At 41.6% G+C, this 6491-nt stretch overlaps 1 non-coding gene across 1 annotated transcript; it reads left to right on the top strand.

Moving 5' to 3' along the window:
- The first annotated feature begins 4226 nt into the window (after nt 1-4226).
- Nucleotides 4227-4333, top strand: LOC142453924 (U6 spliceosomal RNA). Its single transcript, XR_012785479.1, has one exon. It is a non-coding gene; the product is annotated as a U6 spliceosomal RNA (small nuclear RNA).
- Nucleotides 4334-6491: the final 2158 nt, after the last annotated feature.

The following is a 6491-nucleotide window of genomic DNA, read 5'->3' as shown; positions in this document are numbered from 1 at the left end:
GAGTTCTGGTGCACAAGTGGAGGGTTGCCCAGTCATTCTAATCAGCTCAGCCTACAGCCAGCCAACTGCCAGATGTGTGCATAAAATTACACTAAACCAGCCCCTCCCCAGCTGATCTGTAAGCTGACCACGGACCATAATGAATTGGGTCCACCCAAGACCAGCTGAGCCTATTCATTTTTACCTGGGAATTATTGATGTAGCTTACATGTGAACCTTAACAAACATCTATGTGAGCTCTTGGTGTGAGGATTATAGCGTCTACCAAATGTCAAAATAAAAGTTAATATTTATTGTACCTTTGCTAGTAGGTGACAGTACTAAAAGTTAATGGTTGCCAGAACACTGCCTGAAATGGTGGCCCTAAGCTATTAAAATCTTTATTATAAACCTGTGAACTATAAAACCTCTTTATTGATGAACAAGAGCTCGGGATCCAGAGCGTCAGTGAAAACGTAATGTATCCTGCTTCTTGTCTCAAAAATGAGGAAACTGGGGCAAAGGAATGAAGAATCCAAACATAACATATCAAGTGAGCAGAGACTTGTTACTCGCTTGATGAAACCTTGTCTGTTATAAGAAATACATAATTGGAGGGAGATGAGGGTTCAGAGATGAAACTATGCCTGTGAGATGCATCCCACCACTTACATCATGAATGTAAATGTGCTTCCCAAGACATCGGAAAACAAATCAGCTGGAGAGTCAGGCCAGAGCTATGGGAGAAATTCATATTTACTGGGTTCCAGGATATAAGGAATTTTTTAGATTTGTTTATGTTGCTATGCCCTTGAAGATTCAAAACCTCAGCTTACCTATTTGAAAACATGTATCAAGACATCATAGCAGAAAAGGAAAGTGTATGGACATGCCAGTCATTTCACATATTACATCATTTACTGCTAATCAAACTCCACAATCACCCCACAAACTTCCCATAATCCTCTTGAAAAATGAAACCCTGGATAAAAGGACTTAGTCCAATGCTGCCTTTTTGTCTTTAGCTATAGAATTTGTCAGGCACTGCTGAGGAGTCATTGGGCTATAACCACAAGGTTGGCAGTTTAAACCCACCATCCATTCCTTGGGAGAAAGATGAAGCTCTCTGGTCCCATGATGATTTGAAAGCTCTCTATGATGTCATTATGCGTTGGAATTGGCTCAATGTCAGTGGGTTTGAATAATCTGAAGATATTAACTGAGGTTTCATTGCTTCTAATTTCCTTTGCCTTTCAAAAAGTATCAACTGGGTTTGGGGGGTTATTTTGTTTGTTTGTTTATTTGTTTGTTTGTTTTATTAAGCTACCCTGAAGGGAATGTCTTCTATACTAGACAGAAAAGGCTTCAAGCTCTTATGAGAAAGTAGTGTGGCAAGCCAAAGCACATTTGATTTTCACATTCTGAGCTTTCTAAGAGAGGGAAGAGATGGGAGGGAAGGATTTCAAAAATTTGGTTTCAAAATGGCAGCAGAACATAGGTCTTAAATATAATTTTCAGTTTTTAAAAAAAATGACAGGATGCCAATTTAAATTTGAAATTTTCTAATAAACTTAATTCTTTTTTAAAGGTAAATATGTCCCATGCAGTATTTGGGACATTCAAATTTCATCTGGACAATCAAATGAGTATTATCTGACCATGTTATACTCAGCTATGGGAGAACATGCTAATGAGTAATTTTTGTAGAACCCAGAATAAGCAGTCTTATAAGCCTCCCCACTAGGAATGGGAACTGTTTTTGGTAGGTGCCTTCAAGTGGGTGTGATGGCAGCGGGGCCCTATGCACACAGACAGGAACACGCACTAGCCCTGTGCCACCACTAATGTTTGTTGTGCTTGAGCCCATTGGTGTAAAACTGTATGGCTCCATCTCATCAAAGGTCTTCCTTTTTTGTTGTTGTCTGCCCCCACACCCCAACACACACACATGCTTGACTATGTATTTACGCATAATGTCTTTTGTTCAGGGCCTTATCTCTCCAGATAACACATCCAAAGAATGCGCAGCAAAGTCTCTCCATTCTTGTTTCTAAAGAACATTCTTGTTCACTTCTTCCGAGGCAAATTTGCTTGTTTTTCTGGCTGTTTTTCACCAGCATCATATTGCGAATGCATGAATTCTTCTCTGGTTTCCTTTATTCAATGCCCAACTTGTAAATGAATATGAAATCGAAATACCATAGCTTGGATCAGGTGCACGTTGTTTTTCAAAGTGGCGTGCATGCTCCTCAATACATCAAAGAGCTCTTGTGTAGCAGATTTGTCCAATGTAATATGTCGTTTGATTTCTTGACTGCTTCTATAATGATCAATGATGTGGATCCAAACAAGATTACATCACTGACTTCAGTCTTTTCTCAGTTTATCATGATGGTGTTTATTGGTCTAATTGTGAGGATTGTAATTTTCTTCACACTGAATGCAATCCACACTGAAGGCTGCCATCCTTGGTCTTCATCACAAGTGCTTCGAGTCCTCCTCACTTTCAACCAGCTAGGTTGTGTCATCTGTGCATCCCAGGTTGTCCATAAGCCTTCCTCCAATCCTGATGCTTCATTCTTCTTCATCAGATAATCCAGCTTCTCTGATTATTTTCTCAGCATCCAGATAACTAAGTACAATGAGCACCTTTCCTGGTTTTAAACCATGCAGGATTCTCTAGTTCTGTTTGCAAAACTGCCTCTTAATCCATGTACAAATTCCACCTGAACACAATGAAGTGTTCTGGAATTTCCATTATTCTCACGGTTCTCCAGAGTTTGTTAGGATTCACACAGTCAAATGTCTTGCCCAGTCAATAAAACAAAGGCAGACATCTTTCTCATTTTCTCGGCTTTCAGCCACAATCCATCTGACGACCTTATGCATAGCTTTGAAAAATTGTCAGATACTGATGACCTCCCACTCCAGAGAAGTATCAAACTCGGTTGGGGTATTTTGGGGTATGAAAAACTTTTATCTTGTTCCCCCCACCCCTTTCCTCACAATGCTTCATATAATATTTGTCCTTTTGTGATTGAATGACGTTCCTTAGCATAACGTCCTCCATGTTCATCCATGCCTGGAGGTAGGTGTTTCGTTGTTTTATCATCGTTCTTTAGCAATGCACAGTATTCCATTGTGTGTGTGTGTCCAAAGTTTATTTATCCTTTCTTCCACTGATGAGCATTTAGATAGTTTTTATGAGTGTACACATATCTGTTTGCACTCCAGCTTATATGTCTTTATGTGGTATATGTAGTAATAATCTCTTTTGCAAAATTTAATACCATACTAGCTCCAAGAAGTTAGAGACTGGAAATGTCTCCAATGTCCAACTCTTCGAAGCTACTACTTTGCTGCGTCCCCTCCCACCCCTGACTCCCTTGAGTATATTCCCTCACCTCTCTGGTTCTGAGATTCACTGCCACGTCGTTCCACAGAAACCCATGTAACTTGGAGGGAATGTCTTCTGTGGTGGTGGTGAGGATCGGTACAATGTTGGAGGGTCAGGCAGAGGCGAGCCAAATGCAGGGTCTAAAGCCAGAAGCCAAAAAATATTCACAAGACTTCTTGCCACTACCAAAACTCAGTCAGGAAAATAGAGGGCAGGCTTTCCAGATGAGGCAATGTGTGTTAGATCCACTTTCCAGATGAGGCAATGTGTGTTAGATCCACTTTCCAGATGAGGCAATGTGTGTTAGATCCACTTTCCAGATGAGGCAATGTGTGTTAGATCCACTTTCCAGATGAGGCAATATACATATGTCAGAGCAGCATTTTATGCCCCAGGTCACACCATCTACTACATACAATCAACGATGCTTGCATGAGAAAACAATGGATGTATTGGGCTCGGTCCACACCCTTTACAAAAGGTCTGAAAGACACTCTCAACTGAGGATCTGACTTGACCCCACACCCTTCACCAAGGACAGGTCTCAAACCCACCCCATCAGCATATTGGAGAACGCACTTCACGCTGGGGCAATTGCCACAAGAGAACAAAATCCAGAACCATAATTTGTCATATAAGGAACCGTGGTAAGGAGCGCCATATTAACCGGCTGTAACTCAATAGCCATCAGTATATACCAGGTTTTGAGGTCGGGACATGAGAGGCAAGGTCAGATTTTCCAACGTCTATCCCTTCTTCTTTCCTTCCAACTTCCACTTTCTAATTGTCAATAATTATAGATGCATGTGACTGCATGTTTAATCAATAGCAGATTGAAGAAGTTGGTGGAGTGCTTGCTTCGGCGGCACATATACTAAAATTGGAACGATACAGAGAAGATTAGCATGGCCCCTGAGCAAGGATGACACGCAAATTCGTGAAGCATTCCATATTTAAAAAAAAAAAGAAGTTGGTGGAATTCTTTCACTTCTTCAACAGTAGCTTCTAGCACCACCGCAGTACCCTAACCTGACAGATGAGTGGTGGGAGGTACTGTGCGGGAGTCAGCCCAAACACGCTGCCATCAAAGAAGCCATGGGTATTCATAGCGACCTTACAGGAGAGAGCAGAACTGTTCCACAGAGCTTCCCGGCCATGGAGCCCATGCTGATTCACAGCAACCCTGCTATGCCACCAGGGCTCCTTTCCATCGAGCTTACAAGGCTGCAAATCTTCCTGGGAGCAAACATCCTCACATTTCCTCTCATCTACGAGCTCAGCACATCACAGGCTGCTCCACCAAAGCTCCTTATAGGAAACAGCCGAAACCTCCAAATAAGTTTGGGGGTACAGAGGAAGGAGGACTGGATCCTGACTAGCTTAGAATCTGAGAAATGAACACTGCAGAGTGTCCTGTGGTCGTATGAAACAGTCACGAGATTGAGAACGAACCTTACTCCGCATCTCGATAGAAAGTCGCTACCTTCCTCTACGGTAGCACATGCCTTCCCTTTCTGTGGTTCTTGTACCAGCTCAAGATTGGGCACCAAGGGAGGCTGAGACTGAATGGGAACCCTTAAATGGCCTTTCAGGTTGGGAAACTTCACATTTTTCTGACAGTGCTGCAGCAGAAGTTGTTTCCAGTTTGTGCAGCAAGCATGGTCAGTGTGGCCAGAAGCGGACAATGAAAACCCAATAGAGATTGCCTGGTGTAACTCAGAAAGAGCCCCCTGGGTGGGTCCCATTGATCAGGCACCAGAACCTCTCCTTTGACAATGTGTGAATTCTTCTACAATGGAGACCCCCTAATCCCCCAACCCCCCAGAAGAACCGCCAAAAACCAAGGGAAGTATCTAAAACTGACTGTTGATCAAGGTGTAACCTGGAAATCATTTTGCCTTTCATGTGCCTCCATTTTTTTGCCAGCTAAACTGCTGGTAAATGGAGATTCTCCAGTTCATACACTAAACGTTAATTGTTTGAACCTAAGAACAAAACTTGGATTTGTCCTCATTGAATTTCAATTCATGGCTCTATCATTTGAGGTATTTTTGAAGCACAATTCTGTCATTTAATATGTTAGCTGTCTGTTCATGAAATGCCAACTATGTATTTGAAGTAGCTGCTTCTGTGTCCAAATCAAACACTGCCATCTTACTAGTAAGTTTCTTGCTATTGGCTTCATCACACCATATCCCTCCTCCTCACTGTCAAGAATGAAAAGACAAACATTCATAAAATACAGTGAACCTGCTAAATGGGCTTCATTTAGGTGAAGAGAGCAAAAACGGAGGGTAGAAAATAAACTGCTTTAGTAAGGACACGATTACTGAAAAACGCAAATTAAAAAAATATTCTGCATGCAGATCTACTGCCATCTTCAGGCCAAAGCTCAATATTGCAAGTCAGCTATTGCTTTTATTGGCTAGAGCTGGATATTTACGGAGGTTAATCATAGAGATGGATTTTTAGGCATGTGTGTATTTTATCATTGTCTCAATATTCCTAAATATTTTTTATCATTCCTTCTTTAACAGGTTATACATAACAGAGGAAATGTGCATATTGACGTAACCCAAACTCAAAATCCAAACTCACTGCCAAGGAGTTGATTCCAATACATAGAGACGTAGGACAGAGTAGAATTGTCCCTGTGGGTTTCTGAGACTGAAACTTTTTATATGAGTAGAGAAACTTATCTTTCTCCTATGAAACAGTAGGTGGTTTTGAACTGCTGGCCTTGTGGTTAGCAGCTCAACATGTAACCCACTATGCCAGCCACCGTGGCTTCCTCTTCTTCTAAATAGCCCATCTTGCTAAGCATATTGGCCTAGGTTGCACAAAAGCTTGGAAATTATTGCAGGGCCTAATTGAAGCACTTGCTGCTGCAACTCAAAGGCTGCAGCCTTCATGTGGATTGCAATTCCATGTAGGAAAACCAATATCTTCGCAACTAAACCAAGAGACAGTATTGCGATAAACGAAGCAAAGATTGACGTTGTAAAGGATTTTGTTTTGCTTAGTGCATAAATCAGTACTCATGGAGGCAGCAGTTCAAGAAACCAAAGGATACGTTGCTGCACTAAAACAAACGAACGAGCAAAAGCTTCACTAA

This window comes from Tenrec ecaudatus, chromosome 7, assembly GCF_050624435.1.
Source record: "Tenrec ecaudatus isolate mTenEca1 chromosome 7, mTenEca1.hap1, whole genome shotgun sequence".
NCBI classification, from domain to species: Eukaryota; Metazoa; Chordata; class Mammalia; order Afrosoricida; family Tenrecidae; genus Tenrec; species Tenrec ecaudatus.
Note: the sequence above shows the minus strand (reverse complement) of the source record. Positions and strands in the feature narration are given on the sequence as shown.